This window comes from Halyomorpha halys, unplaced genomic scaffold (assembly GCF_000696795.3).
Source record: "Halyomorpha halys isolate HHAL.00 unplaced genomic scaffold, Hhal_1.1 Scaffold627.1, whole genome shotgun sequence".
NCBI lineage: Eukaryota > Metazoa > Arthropoda > Insecta > Hemiptera > Pentatomidae > Halyomorpha > Halyomorpha halys.
The window spans coordinates 193,997-210,973 of record NW_027111080.1 but is presented as its reverse complement, the minus strand read 5'-3'; the positions used below and the strand labels follow the sequence as shown (position 1 = coordinate 210,973).

General features: G+C 29.2%; 1 long non-coding RNA gene across 1 annotated transcript in view; it reads right to left on the bottom strand.

Annotated features, from left to right (window-relative positions):
• The window catches only part of LOC106684905 (uncharacterized), a 43,664-nt gene that overhangs the window by 11,766 nt on the left and 14,921 nt on the right, over window positions 1–16,977 (bottom strand). Inside the window, exon 2 of the long non-coding RNA XR_010843894.1 lies at window positions 10,797–10,877. This is a non-coding gene — a long non-coding RNA (uncharacterized lncRNA). The remainder of the gene's footprint in view (window positions 1–10,796; window positions 10,878–16,977) is intronic.

The window sequence follows — 16,977 nt, the reverse complement described above, 5'->3', positions numbered from 1 at the left end:
ATATATATATTTTAGTAATTTTTAATAAAAAAGTTCGTCAATTAATCACATAAGGTAATTTATCTGTGGATTTACTATCGATTTTTTTGAAAACAATTTATTCGGTTTTAAAAATAAAAAGTTGATTGTAGAATGCCTATGAGTTTGGCTATGATGTCATTTTTAAAAGTTTTGTTTTCTAAAAAAACACATTATATTAAAAAAAAAATAACATTTCTGATAGAAGAGATCATGTAAAAAGAAAAATGACAAACCAAATTTTAGATAAAATTAGGATTATTCTGAAACACTAAACATAAAACATAAAAAATTTAATTGGTTATAGTATTTTTTTTTTTAATTCTTGCATATTTAATGGAATAATTCAATTCGATTTTATAAAATAGATTAATATTCAAATATTATTTGATAACAATCGATCACTGGTGTCTTATAGAAGGAGGAAAGAGAAAAAATTAATAATTAAATAGAGAAAACGTACTGTTTCCACTTGCCATTTTATTTTTATTTTTTGTAAAATATAATATCTCTATTAGTTTATATAGTTCAAAACTTATGCTAAAATTAATAATATTTAACGGACCGACAGTTTTGGACATGTTTTTGATGTGAGAAATCTCAGAAGATGTTACAAAATACACACCGACAAATTAGCACTCGACCCTGACCTGTTAACACGAATACACGAAGCCAATACCAAAAAACTTACTAGATATCTACAACTCATATTAAAAATTAAAAAATAGAAGGTAATTATTGTGAATCAGCGCACTACTTTCACCACCTGTAGGAGGCTTAGCCTTTTGTTGGCCTCGCAAACCAGTTTCACTGACAGTGCATCTAACCCCGCGTTTATACATCACACGAGTATTCATAATGATACCGGCTTCCCTCAAGGATAATTATTGGATCCTATATTATTTGATTTATTTATCATTGACTTTCTAAATACATTTGTTATGTTAAGTTATATTCTATATTATATGTTTACCCATATTTAATAACTGGTGTGTCAAACAATTTCCCTTACTGTTTGTCTTATAACATTAGTAAAAAAAAATTAAAAATTAATAAAATAAATATACTTTTGGGCACTTGTTATTATCTAGAATTTTGTCACCGCAAAACAAAATACCTAAAAATGGTTGGTAAACAAAGAAAGTAATAAACGTCGCTTTTCATTTAAGTGTGTAATTCGAATTTTTTTTTAATTTTCTGATTCCCTTCCTAGTCATTTCTGACATATGAAGCGAAGAACGATTATATAAAGGTAACCAACCTATGCTAACCATGGCGAGGGGTTAAGTTTTCATTTCGTGGGACCGCCGACAAAAACGTCGACCTCCCGACGCCGCCGCAGTTTCCAAGCTGCAAAGGCTTGCACCTCAACCACCTGAGCTACAGACGGCCCTTACAAGCAAGCATACTGGAAGCCAAACTTGCATTGGTTCCAATTTATACCATTTTCATTATAAAAATAAAATAAACAAAAGGAAACCTAATTATCAGTAAAAAAATAAAAATTCATAGAAATATTACTACATAACCTATAAATTTAACTTTCGTGCTAGAATTTTTATCAAATATATATTAATTTAATTATCCAAATATTTAATAAACGTATAAACGTACGCTTGTGCGATTTTAAATAAAAATATAACACCAATGCTAATTGACAAGAATCTATAAGCTATCTTTTTATACCCAATTCAAAGATTTTAAGTGTTATAGATTCCGAAAGTTGTAGAAATTCGTAACGCTTGCCCAGACACCATTTGATTTAAGCCCAAAAACCGACATTCGATCAAAAACTAATTCATGTCAACTTGTTCCAGCCAGTACAAGTAAACCGTCTACACACTTAGTCATCCGCTAATTTGCCATATTTTGGCAAAGGTGTAGAAGCACCTTTCGATGGCTTACTACACAGTGATACTTATTATATTTCCACTAATTTTATGAAAAATAAAATTAAAATTTCTTTCTTTGAGGGATATTGCATCTTTTCAAAAATGTTTTTAACTGAACAGTTTTATATTTTATGCCTTATCCTCTTTAAATAAATTGAAAAGTTGTAATATTCCTAAAAGAAAGGACTTTGAATTGTGTTGTTTGAAAAGTTAGTGGAAACGTATTTAGCACCACTGTGTAGTAAGCCATCAATATGTTAAGTCATCTTGTTACAAAAAGAACAATATTCGTTCTTCGTTCATGTATCAAAACATTATCGCAGGCCTGCTCAATGTTCCAGAAAATATTTTTTGTTTTTGTTTCTTTGCTGATACTCGTCCTATTTGAATGATTTTTTTCCTCGAGAATTTGACTTTCTTTCAAATGTTCATGTTGTAACTAAAAACTTAGTTATATATTTAATGGGACTGGCAAAAAACATGAGCTTCTCTTGATAAACTTTTTTTCACAAGTCACGAGCATAGGTAGAAAAAAATATATCTACAATTCATTATATACTAAATCCATCTTCGTTGTTGCCATCTGTTAACTACCACATTGCGTTTTAAATGAAATATATTGCATGGCATGATATGGTATAAAACCATATTCTGGTAAATTCTTCATGATAGGGAGAAATCATATACAGCATTATTAATAATCATTCTATCTATGATAATGATGCGAACATCGACATGTGATTTCAATAATTCGTGTATAAAAATATAACAGGCCAGTGTTCTAGAAAATTTTGATTTAAAAAAAAAATCTCATATATATTTCAATTGACAATCAAGGTGTACTCCGAAAAATCTTCGAGTATTTTTCGTTAATTTTTTTTTTTTTTTCAAATTGAATAAACATGTTGACCCAGTTTCGTAATATTAATACTAAGCGTTATCTTGTTTTGAATCCGAATCGGGAATATTCGTTAGAACTTTGTTTGTTTGTGTTCGAATGATGGTTGCGAATTGATGAGGTTGTTTACCGCACCTTTTAGGAAAATCACTTGTACATTAATCCGCGCTGTTTTTGATATCGTAAGCTGTTAAGGTGTTTTGATAGTTTTTATCTATTGTTATCTCGATTTCGTCACCATTTACAAAATGGGACAGAAGAAGCTGGAAACGTTTTTATGTAAAACTGGATGTTCTGGAACCCGAAACCTTTTTTTTTGTATTTTATTATTTTTGTTTTTAAGAGTGCATTAACCTTATATAACATTATCTGGAGACTATACAATGCAACATATAAACAGATTATTTTTTCTTGTAAATATTTACATGGAGAGGTTGTCTATACTAATTTATAAAGCTGAAGATTTTAGTATAAGAGCCGGGAAGAAAAAAAGGCAGTTATCTCATCCCAATTTTTTATTACTTTAATGAAAACTATGTTTAATAACTGGTCAAAACTGATGAGTCTGCCAAGTATAGGTAGGGGGAATAAAAAATGGCGGCAATACATCGTCTTGTAATCTTGTACTAAGCAAATTTCAAAAATGTATAAGCACCATCTAGCGTTCGAAGAACAAACTTCATAGAAGAGTACTTTTAAGTCCCAGGGTTTCAAAGCGTTTAAATTAATGTCGTGCCATGAGATAAGTGATGGGACTTAAAAGTCTTGTGAGTTAAAATGCCCAAGAGCAATGGCCCTATATTTTATACATACTTGAATGTACATATTGTAGAACATTATATATATTTTTAAAAAATGTAAATGTTAGATGGACCGTTCATTGGATTCATAAGATACACTATAGCCGACTTAGGAGAAGACTAATTTTTCCACGGGCTAAAATACCTTACCAAGATCAGGTTGCAGAGAAAACCAATAGGTACTGGTAATACTGGTTACACAGAGAGGTTTATACCCACACTACTACACCTATACCAAAGAGAGAAAGGAATAAGGACGTACTCAGTTCGTAAAAAAACTTAGTGAAAGCCATCGAACTGAAGACACTTCTTATCGAGTAAGTTTTTTTTTTTTCAGTTAAAACCAACAAAAATTGTTGAAAATCTCGGTGATTTAAAGCCTTCAAAGACTTGTTTCGGAAAAAAAAATTTCTTGTAAAGATAGTTCATCGAAAAAAAACACCGTTCTATTGAAAATTCCACAGTTAAGTGTGCTGGGAATCCTCCTCTATGGTTGAAACGGAAGTGGCTCCGTGACCTTTACTGAACATGCTACTGTAGTTCCAGCACTCGCCAAATTCTACTCCAGTTCTGAGCGTATGCGACTCTAGGTCTTTCACTGAGTCTTCACTGGCTTTCAATACCAGTGATGCGGCTGACAGAGAAGCACTGGGATCTCTTAAAGTCCTGCTTTACCTTCCATAAGAGGACAGCAATGCTTGGTTCAGAATTCCCATTGCTGATTGAAAAAATTGTATATAGACGGGTTGAAATATGAAATTTATTTTTATTTTCTTTATCTTGCGTTTATATTATTTTGCTATTATTAAATTAGTATCATTATTATAATTACTTACTTATAATTACAGCTATAATATTTCTTAATATTATTATTGATATCTTTATATTGTATTATATTTTTTATTTTATATAATAAAATACAAGATCCCAACCCTCTGATTTATATATCCGATCCCATAGAACTGATATTTGAAAAATCCTTTACTGTTCGAATTACCTTATTATGGAATTCCTTACCCATATCCCTTCTTGACTTCATTTATAAATTATCTCTGTCATTATCAGTCTTCCATATATTTGAAAATAATAAATATTCAAGCAAGCTTCAATAAATACGTATTTTTTATTGTTATTTCTTTTTATCTCGTTTTCTTATTTTATTTATATAGTTATTATGGTTTTATTTAATCATGTTAAACTTCATAATGTAGCCAGACGTTCATAATAGTATTTTGCTATTATTCAATTAGTATTATTATTATATTTACTTACTTATTATTACAGCTGTAATATTTCTTACTATTATTAATTATATTCATGAGAGATAGTTGACCGCGGATTACTTATACGAGGAGAAGATGGTTTGATATTACTTATCTTCACCATATCTTATTATTGTTGTTTTCAATTTTTTTTTCTTATTTTCATTTCTTTTGTTAAACTTAACATACATTTTGCTTCTTTATCAAATATTATGGTTACATATCTCATTTGTTACATATATTTTCTTTCTCTCTATTTTATTTTTTCTTTCTATAATTTTTATTTCTAAATTATTAATAAACTAAAATATTCATTTTTCTTTGCATTATATAACTTGAAATTTTTATTTTATTTCCTTAATTATATTATTTTACCTACTTTTTCAATTGCCTATTACATTTTATTTTCTACTTCTTTCATCACTTTAATTTTATTAATTCCATTATGTACAATTATTTACTTTATGTCACTCTGTTTATATTTTATTTTTTATTTTCTGTATTCATTGGTTGTTATCTTGTTCTGTTCTTAGCCCTGATGAAGGCTAGAAATTCTGGCCGAAACGTTGGCACGATTAAATAAGTTACTTCAACTTATTTGTGTTTTATTTTGACCGAACCCCCCAAACCATCTTCTTCTCGTATATTATTAATTTTATTTTTTATTTCATGTAATAAAATACAAGATCCCAGCCTACTAATTTATTCATGCCATAGAACTGCTATTTGAAAAATCCCTTACTGTTTGAATTACCTTATTTTGGAATTCCTTACCCATATCCCTCCTTGACTTCATTTATAAACCCTTCTCCTCCGTTATCAGTCTTCCATATATTTGAAAATAATAAATATTCAAGCAAGCTTCATTCGTATTTTTTTTTTTATTGTTATTTGTTTTTATCTCGTTTTCTTATTTCATTTATCAACATAATGTAGCTAGACAGATGCTACTCAAATTGTTATTGTTAGGGGGGCCAACTGTCCCAGAATAGAGACTTTAATAAAAAAAAAAAATTAAAACAAAAATATTAAGTGACCTGGAGAAGTACAGTTATGGGAAATTAAAAAAAAAAATATAGCAGAAAAATTATTAATCATAGGAAATATTTTAATTTGTAGTTTTTAAAAGTGTCTTAGGTAGGAAGAATGTTTAAATTGCGCTGAATCATTCCGAAACGTAATGAGGTATTTTGACGATTTTTAGCAGCAAAACTGTTACTTTTGTCTCAAATTTACTTCAGCATTTTTCATGTAAATTAAAACCCAAGAGATTGAGAACCCTCCCAACGGTATCAGTCATATTTTAGAGATAATCTCAAAAGAGATTACAAATATATGGAGAGTTAAATTACAAATTTTATATAACACGAAGATTGATGGTGATGTTATCAGTCGGGAGTGAGCTAATCGCAATGTTATCATAAGCTTTATCTTAGTCGATTATCTTCAAGTGGATTGAAGGTAAGGAATGACGATCGATATAAATTGAGAAAAAACATAATTATGATCTTAATTATTCTGTAAACGTTTATTAAAAAAAATTAACACGAAAAATTACAGTGTAGTTATTTCTAGATATTTATAATTATTTTGGAATAGTTTTTACGTTAATTAGATATATTTTTGAAGCCTCCTACCAATTAGTATATTTATTTCATATATTTTTTCATCATCGTTTCAGGACCCATCGCAATCTTCCTGAAGATCCTGATTAACAATCTTATCATTTGTTGCACTGCCATTTAGATATATAATCACAATTTTATATTTCGTCCATAATTAAGATACATAAAAAAAAAAGTTACTTTTTTTTTTAGCAACCTCAGCAGGCTACAATATTTTGTTTTGAAATAAAAATGCACATAAAGGACATCTTATTTAATTGATGGTTGAAATATATTGGTCGAACTTATTTTTGTTTAATCGCGTTTTAAATAAAATCCATAGAAAGAGTATTTTAATATTTAATACACTGTACTGATAGTGCCAGTGCAAAAAAAAAAAAAATAGGTTGGTGGAAAATTACGTGAATCTAACGTAAACTATTATTAAAAAAGGGATCATTTGTTTATTTCCATATTTTTTTAATTATTTTTTTTTATTTATTTCTATTTTTACCAATCATTATAATGTAATTATATTAATTTTTATTATTATTTAAAAATAATTATTATACCATAAGTATTTGGTATCTGTAAATAATCATATTTCTGGTAACAGTAATTTGTCTCTTTAAATTTTTTTAATACAAGTTTATTATTATTAGTTATTATTATTCTAATCGATAGCGTTTTATCGAAGGCTAGTGTGTCTTGCTATTTGTCCGATTGGGCTTGTCATCAATCTTTATTGATAGGAGTCATGGCCGTTGATCTTCCGGGTCTGATTGGCGGATCGTTACGACGTATATAGAACCTCATCGGCAAGTTAAGTTGGATTCGAATATAGTAGCACATCTCACATCAAGAATGTAAAAAATAAAATAAATTGAAAAAAGATTTTGCCTCACACCAATACAGCTCAATCATTTGTACATTGATGACATAAGAAGTGCTATCTCTTTTTAATTTATGTGATCTTATGCTTTTTAATCTCGGTGATCCTTGAATTTGTGAAATCATTTATCCATAGAAAGTGAATACTCAAACATACTCATTTGTACAGATTATTGAATCTTTGATATAGGTCTGCACTCCTGAGTCTATCATACTTCAGTCAAAGCGGACCTAAGATAGACAAAATTCACAACTATATAGACATGCTAAAACATCTTAAAAAAAAGTGTATCCTTTCTCTGGACTCCAGGGCACTCAGGAATACCTGAAAATGAGGCGGCGGATTAAGCGGCTAAAGAGGCTACTATAATGAACGTTCCACCACTCAAAATTTACGAGCCATAAAAAATAAAGGCATTTTTAAGGAACAGAATCCGAAAAAGTTGGGATCATCAGTCCACATGACGTACCACTCACCAATAAACTAAGAAATGTTTAAAAAACACACAAAAGTGGACAAATACCATAAAGGGAAACAGAAGAGAAGAACTCGTTGTTTCAAGAGTAAGAATAGGACATTCCAAATTAACTCACCTCCACTTAATCACAAAAGAGGACCTATATGCCAAACCTGTCAGTCCCCATTATCGATAAAGCATATAATTGAAGAATGCTCATCTCACAAGAAGATAAATAAAGTAAAAAGGGTGTAATAACCTAGATGTTGAACGCCCTGCATAAAAATCTAATCTAATTTAATCTTGAATTTTTGAAGAATGGTGCCAAAACTGAATTAATTCCAATAAATCCCACCAAATCACATTTACCCTTCGTCGTAAACCCATGACCTCTTGCCCTACAGTATTCTTTAATAATACCCCACTTATTCCTGCCGAACAGATCCGTTACTTAGGACATCTCGACAAACGTCTGACATGGAATCCTCGTACAAGACTAAAAAGACAAGAAACTGCTCGTCGATTCCGACTATTACAACATTTACTAGACAAACGGTCTAAATTGCCAATCCAATAACAAAAGACTGATCTACATGACTATTATAAGACCTCTCTGGGCATACGGAGTTGAGCTTTGGGGCTCCACTAAACCATCAAATTCCTCCCGAATACTTACAGTCCAAAATCCTTCGTAAAATCCTTAATGCTCCTAACTTTGTCACAAATCAAGTCATCCATCAGGACCTCAATGTTCCATATGTTGCCGATTTGGCCAGAACCAGATACCATTCCTTCCATGATAAACTTCTCAACCACCCAAATCCACTGGCTTCTCCTTAATTACCTAATAATCCTCCTAGGCGTCTGAAAAGAAGATGGCCTCCAGATCTTCTCCCCTAGAAATGTTATTGGAGTTCTATCAGTGGGTAGATTCTCCACATGTTTGTATTATGTCACTATATCACCGGCAGCAAATTTACTTGTTGTATATATGTGTATACAGTTGTAAATAACAATAAATAAATTATTAAAAAAAAATCTTGAATTTGCGAATGTTGACGAGTTGAACTATATGAAGTGAAATATTAGTTGCTACTGTCTCTTTTTTTGCATTTTTCTATCATTAATTAATTTATAAACGTAAATATGACAAAATAAAAACTAATATAAAACTAATGACCGATGAATAGAAAAAGAGTAAATAGGAATCCAATGTAAACAAGTCATTATTGAAGAGTTATCAACGGGCTATCTTTTTCTCTCTCTATCTCTATTTTATGTCTTAATAAAAATATGTTATATAACATACTTATTTTAATGTATAAAAGTTTATGTTCTTTTTTTTTTCTTCTTAAGTATTTTTTATTAATTTTACATCAATTTAGTATGAACAAATTAAAAATAATGTTATTTAATTAAAAAAATATTTCACATTTCTTTAAAAAAATTAAAATCTGAAGGGGCAGGGGTTCAGTACTTTGTAAGGAAGTACTGTAACTAGACCAACGGTTGTACAAGGAGGTGAGGTAAGAATCACGCTCGACCGCCAGAACTCACAGAGTAGACTCACGACTACAGTGTAACAGAAAACAATCCTCTTTCCACGGTGCTCCCCTTCACACTTCTTTTAGTTAAGTTCAAAATTATCTCAGAAGTTTATGAAAGGACAATCCCTTTATCGTTTTTAACCACTAATCATAAAAACTACTTAACCAATCTTTACCAAATTTTAACTAGATTTACTCTTAGCGTTCTTAGTGTTACATAACTCGTTTATTATAAAATAACACTGCAATCCTTAGGAACTGAGCAGTAACCATAACCATAACCATTAATTAATCAGTAAAATAATAATTAATATAACTTACTATACAAGATAATAATACGAAATGTACCATGATTTATTGAGCTAACAGAAGTTTGAAGGCGGAAGAGCCATGACTATATAATAGTAGGCTTAAAAGAAATCAATTTAAAAATGCTTACAATCAAATTATGTTACCAACGTGAGGAAAGCTCAAGATATAAATATTTTTATCAAACAGAAGTTCTGTACATTTTATTTCTTTCAATACGTTTCTGGAATACCATAGGTTGATCAAAAAACAATATTAGCTTAAATTCTGAAAAAGTTGTACTTATGAGAGTAGGCGAAACTTTGAATTACTTATATGTTTAAGGTTTAGAAATAAAAATAAATTTGATTTGTCGTTTAAAAATAAAATATGGAGTAGAAGCAGTTATGAAATATACTTTTGTTGATAAAATACAGTTAGATATGAATAAGATAAACTTCCTCATTTTAGAAACATTCGTTTTAAAAATACATGTCAAGGAAAATACGTTTGCGCGTGAGTAACCAAAAGAAGTAATCGAAATTTGATGGGACAGATACGGGACCATTTTGACACCAACTCGCACAATCCAAAATCACAGAAAATGTCAACAAAATTAAATAAAAATTTATTCGTATATAATAATTTATTATTATTTATCTACTCTATAATTTTTATGACTGATATTTTGCAAAAGTTCAGCATTTTTTTAGGCGTTCGTTACTTTTCAAATAACTGTTAAATAAAATAATGATTTATAATATTATTTTTTTTATTTCTGTTGAAAATCCTGAAGTGTTCATAAAATAAATTTACTAATTCTTAACCACTGGTGGAACCAAATTTGTTTGGTCCTTGATATCTAAAACATCGATTAGAAACTTTCGATGGTCGATTTTTAAGGTTATTTTTTTATTCATAAAATTTATTAATAAAAAACTTCTTACCCTCTGGTAGTGAGAAAGCAAACTCGTTTTAATTTTAATATTCAAATATATCTAATTATTACCATTTATGGAAAACAGTAATTTAATTACGCCAAAAAGATTTGTATTGAAAAATTTATAAAAATACGAAAACTAAATATAAAATTTTCTAAAATATCAAGTCTGCGTTGTATATTAAACAAAACAATTACCTGAAATAGTTCAATATAATTCACAGAGCTGTCGGTCTAGGCAATTGCACCAGAATTATGATGTCCTCTGTGCACTTTTTCCTGAAAGAAAAACAAAAAGGAAAATTAGATTTAATTCATTTTAAAAAAGAATAATTAATATTTTAAAAAAATCAATATTGAATATATAGAGGAAAAGATGGTTAGGGTTGCGGGCAGAATACAACACAAATATGTTGAAATAACTTATTTCCTAGTGCCAATGTTTCGACCAGAATTTCCAACTTTGGCTACTTATAGGAGATCAGAAATATAATTAAATTGAAATAGAATTTTATCTAACTAAATAAAAAATCAATAACGAAAAACTTGTTTTGGTGCAGTGAACCCAAGAATAATTTGTAAAACCAAGGTTAAATTTCAAAAATTTAATCCCAACATAATTTTCTGTCCAACGAGGTGTAATTTAGTGATGAGGATTTTAAATGGATTTTTTTCATTAGTCCGTATTAACAAAACTAGCAAATACAAACAGAAAAAAATATTAGCAAATATATAAAAAAAATTAAAATTTAACTAAGGTGTTGCTAATTATGATCATATCTATAAAAATGAACAATTTAAATTAATGAAAATAAAAAATATATACAGTGAAACGTAAAATTAAATAAGAATAATAGAAAGGTTAATCAGAAATAGTTTTACGACTGTTTAATTATTTTCTTTGACCAAAAATGAATCATCTTCCTTGTATAATAAAGCTAGTAAATGATTTTATTATTTTATATCATCTGCTAAGTGTCATTTACTGAAAATATAACATAATTGAGAAAATAAATTTTAGCTTGAGTAACGGCATTTGCAGATGATTTAGCAGTTTTAAGCCTCAGCATTAATACAAACAATGGAACAGTTAGCATGAAAATGGCAGAAGAGTTTAAAAACGTTTATAAAGAAGTTAATCCTCAATCGACGAAAATAATTGTATTTTTTTTTTACCATTAAGGAAAAAAATAAACTTCCGAATGTTTTCAAACATCAACAATAGATGACATTTCTCAGCTACTGTCACGTTAAAGAATGTTTATACAGTGGCATTTTAGATTCAGGAAGATAGCTGTGATGGTGCAAACAGTATGACAGTTCCTGTCACAGTAATTATAACCTTCGTAGCAGTACAGTAGAACTATCAGTAGTAGCGTGATAAACGACAATATCTATCGCATTAATAAAGCTAACGCCACTTAATGCCCGTTGATTATTGATTTTTTTTTTTATTAATAAGTTCAATGTTCTTTAAGATACATTTTATCAGAGTCAGGGCGAGTACAAAGAAAATTGTTCAAGCATTGTTAGAAAATCGAAAAATGGGAAAAATACCGTGCTTTTTTTTAAGGTTAAAGACAAATGTCGTGAACCTTTTTTTACGAATGACCAGATTTTATTAAATTTTGTTTTTTTTACTCAACTATATTTAGTTGGGTACAAAAACCAAAGTTATATAGAAGATAAATCCTCACTTATCTCCTACTGTCCTTGCGTTTTCATGCACGTCAAAGGCGAAATTATCGGGGATGTGATGCATTAGAGATAAACGATTTTTTTTATATGTCGGATATCATTCGGAATAATTCTGTCATCGACATAGTATAAAATATCGTTTAACCAAAGTCCTTGGGTTTTTATTTGAAATATCACGCTTTCTGGTCATGTAAAGAGTTCGTAAAACATCAAAACAACAGTGTTATTTTATTTATTTTTACTTTGACGCCATAATATACTAAAGTTCAGGGACGTAGTCCTTGGTTGAAATGATTATTGGGTCGGAAGGATGTAATTATCTCCCCAAAAATATGAAAAATTAAAAAAAAATGGGAATTTTGCGAGTTCGGTTTTTGATTGTGAAAATAATATTTTATGGTTTTAACGATTTGCTCACGAAACGTGTGGAAAATCAACAAATACTTTTTAGAATTTCCTATGAAAATCCGTCATCATACTTTAGGTTTTTTCATCCATGCGAAGAGACTAAAATGGCTGTTCTGATGAAGATTCATCAGTTATATCATCGGATTGATACGAAACATTGAATTCTGATACAATTTTGTTATTTAATGTCTTTTTATTTTCAACCACCTATATATAGAGTATGTAGGGGATGACGGTAGCAGTCTGCGAGGCTATCTGTCGCGGTAGCGTGGTAAGGCACCTGTCCTGCACACCTAAAGGTTGCGAGATCGAGTCCACGGCCCTATCCGGGATTTTCCTAGCATTAGGTGGCACCCACTAAAATAGGCGTGGGATTGACGAACCCACCCTATGAAAACCACGTCATGAAACCTTAGACCTCTACGGTCTATCGCGCCAATGTTTGATTTTAACTATATATGGAATATGCAGGAAGGAAAAATATTGTGATCTTAGAAAATTTCGACGAAAATACATGTATTGAGGTTTCTTGAGTTCAAATAACCAAGTATCGCAAAATGGTATGAGTTCGCTCTGGCTTCTCTCAAAAAAGAAAAGTTGTGCAAAACTGAAATTATAAATTAAAATGCTTTTTAGAATCGATTCTTCACATTATTTCGATTTTCTCCTACACTGTTGATAATATATATCGTTATAATTGTCAGAAAAGAATGCGATAAAATAAATCTTTATTATGTTAAATATTGAGTGATAATTGCGCGATGGATTTTGCTCTGGACTCACTTTCAAGTGTATTTTATTAGACCTTGTCAATGTCGTTGAAAATTAATAATGTTATCTTTACCATAAAAAACTTTTTTTATACTGTTTTTTTTTTCTTTTTTTAAAAAAGAATAATTTATATAATTCCTTTAATTAACTTGTACCTGATTTTATAAGTAAAACGCAATGGAAGCTTGATAATTATCAAAAAAGCTATTATAGTATTTAGCTTAAATAGCTTACTTTCAATTAATTAAGTAAAATAAATTTTCACGATTTTCATCGAACTTACTTACAAATATTGCTTGCACATTCCTATAAAAGTTATTACCACCTAAACCATTATAACCGAACTAAATAATATATAGGAATATGGTTAGGGTTGCGGTCAATAGTGAAACAAAAATAGTTTACAACTATTTATTTTCCAACGTTTATTTTCCAACGAACTAAATAATAATTTTTTTTTTTATTTCAATTTGTTATATAAATATATATATTTTTTAAAAATAATTACTAAAATTCGTACTTTCTTTTATTATTTAATGTTATCTGAAAGTCATTTTCTAATAGCCAGTATGGTCGCTGACTCTGCCCCGAATGTTCCAGAAGCGACGCAAAGAAGGTCACTTTCTGTTCCAATTCAAGAACCGCATTTCCTGAATCTTTCTCACATTATATGATGTACAAAGGTATGTCCAGTGCAGCAAATGAAAACAGAAGTGTAGAAGCAGTTAGAGCAAGCTGATAGATTTTATAAATTGAGAATTCAACAAAAAAATGCGTTTTCGCTGTATTTTTTTCATAAAGTAGATTAAATTTCATATTTGATACATAACTAAATTTAAAATTATACGGTAACACATGAATGTATGTCAGAGGCCTGAAATTCGATACTTTCTATCTTGATTTCTCACAATCTTCTTTAGCGATTTTCTTATTCGTGTCCCTTAGATTGGTCATGCAAAGGACAACTGAAACGTGTCGTATTTTAGCCGATAAAAAAAAAAATCATAAAAACAAATTATTAAAATACTATTATTACGATTTATCAATTGAACAAATAACGATATTGTTAAATTCAATTTCTAAATAAGTTAATTATATAATAAAAATATTTAAACCAACATTAATTTTTAGAAACTTTGTGAATTTGTGTTGTTTATAAAAATTGAAAAAATGTATCGAATATTACATACCTGAATTACAACAAATATCAATTAATCCTTTTGTGTTATATTTTATTACAAATATTATACTTTTTTAAAGAAGAGTAAGAATTGCAACAACTTAAATTACTGCATATTACTGTCCTTGAGCGATGTAATTATTAAGCTATTTAGTTATAATGAGAGAGATTAGTTCACTGTAAAAAAAATAGTAAAAGAAATCATAAAATATTTTTTGTAAAGAAACATAAAAATACATAAATAAATTGAAATAAAATAAAAACTGACTTAATCTATCATCTAAATGGGGTTTTACCAAGCTAAGTTTTTTAAAAATAAATTATCTAATAGTTTTTTACCATCTCCTTTGCCTTGTTTTTTTTTTTTTAATTGAAATGCTCCTAAAAAATTACCTTATTTTAGTATACTTAAGATAAGTGTTTATGTTACACTTTGAAATTCATTATTTTTTATTCAGTAATTGTCAACTGTTCAGCTGTATTCGTATTTATCACAAAACCAAAAAACGATCCAATAAAAAAAAATTAAGAGCAGACAAATCAATGGTATGTATTGAGTGTTGAAAATAAACTCTCCAAAAAAATATATATGATAAAATTAAATGGAGTAAAAATATAAAAGTTAAAAGAGCGATTAAAAGTGAAAATATATAAAATAAAATAAATTAAAGATAAAAATTTGAAGAATTTGCAGACCTCAAAAAGCGTAGTTTAGATTACAAAGTCCAAAGAAGTTACAGCTGTGCAAAAGCAGAAAACGTATACTAACAAATAACATATTTTTATTTTGACTTACTTATATATAGAATATATAGTTAAGGAAAGTATTGCAATTGTGTTAAAATATTTTATTCGAGTTTTCAACGGAAATACGTTTTGAAGTCTCCTGGGTTCAAAAAATCTAGTCTTCCGAAATGGTGTGTGTTTTTGTATGTGAGTAGATTATTCAAATAGTCTGATAGGAAAAAATTAACGAATTTTTAAAAAAATTATTTCTAAATTACTTTAATTTTGTTATTCTAAAAAAATAAACAATTCGCATCGTTAATTATAGTAAAAAATAAATAAATAAATACAAAATTATGAAAAACAAAGGGGAAAACAGGAAAAATCCGATTTTAACGGGAATCTAGGCCACTCGATCCTTTGTCAATTCCATCATGGTTTCGTTTATAATAAACTGTTGTTACTCTTGACAGTAAAAAAAAATATATTCGTAATTTTCATCTCAAGAAATTCTAAAGTACGATTTTTTATAATAATAATAAAGGCCTTACGAACGCGAAGGTTCCTAATACATCTTATACTACATCTATATAAATCTTTCCAGTTATGCCTCTATAAACCCAATTCTACTAAATCAGTTTAAACACAATCCTCCCATCTACGTTTCGGTCTTCCCCTCAGACTTTTGATTGTTGGTTCAGTGTTTATTAACATTTTAGGGATCCACTCGTTACTAAGCCCTACAACTTAACACGCGGCAATGCTATAACTTGAATTATATTTACCGGGGGTAGTTCCCTTAATTCAGCGTTGTGTAATCTTCTAAATTCTTCAGTTAATTCATCCTTTTTCGGTCCGAATATTTTACGTAATAGTTTATTTTCGAAAACCTTGAGGCGCTGTTCATCCCTTAATGAAAGGGGTCACGTCTCGCAACCATAAAGAACAATGGGAAGGATAATAGTTTTGTAAATTCTAATTTTTAAGTTTTTCGTTAGAAGGCTCAAGCTGAGCAGTTTCAAAATTGAAAAATAACAAGCTGTTCCCGCCTTCAATTTCGTTTTTATTTCCTCATCAATTTTTTTTTTCTAGTTACCGGAGAATCTAAATATTAAACCTAATCTACCTGTACAAAATTATTTCCTACTATATATCACCGAAATTGCACGCGTTTCTACTGCTAACCATATATTTTGTTTTATCCGTATTTATTTCAATATCTAGTTCCTTACTTGGGTTTATTAATACGGTTGTATTTAGTTCTATGGTTTTATTTTTTTTTTATATATTTTATATATTAAACTCCCGGTTGTACCAGCAGTTAAAATCCGATGCCGTGCATATCCACATCAAACTGAATGAATACATATACATATTAATTAATTCCTAAAGAGATCAAATTATAGCTAATCAAATCACCTTCACTCTCTAGACATACGTGACCCTTTAAATCAAACAGACAATGGACCAATTGTACAGACACTGTACATTACTTTGCACTGGCATTCCATTCAATGACCTTGAGCCCACATCTAGAACAATAACTTTAGAACTTGAGACTATGACAGAGTGCACAAACGTATTTAAACTTAATTA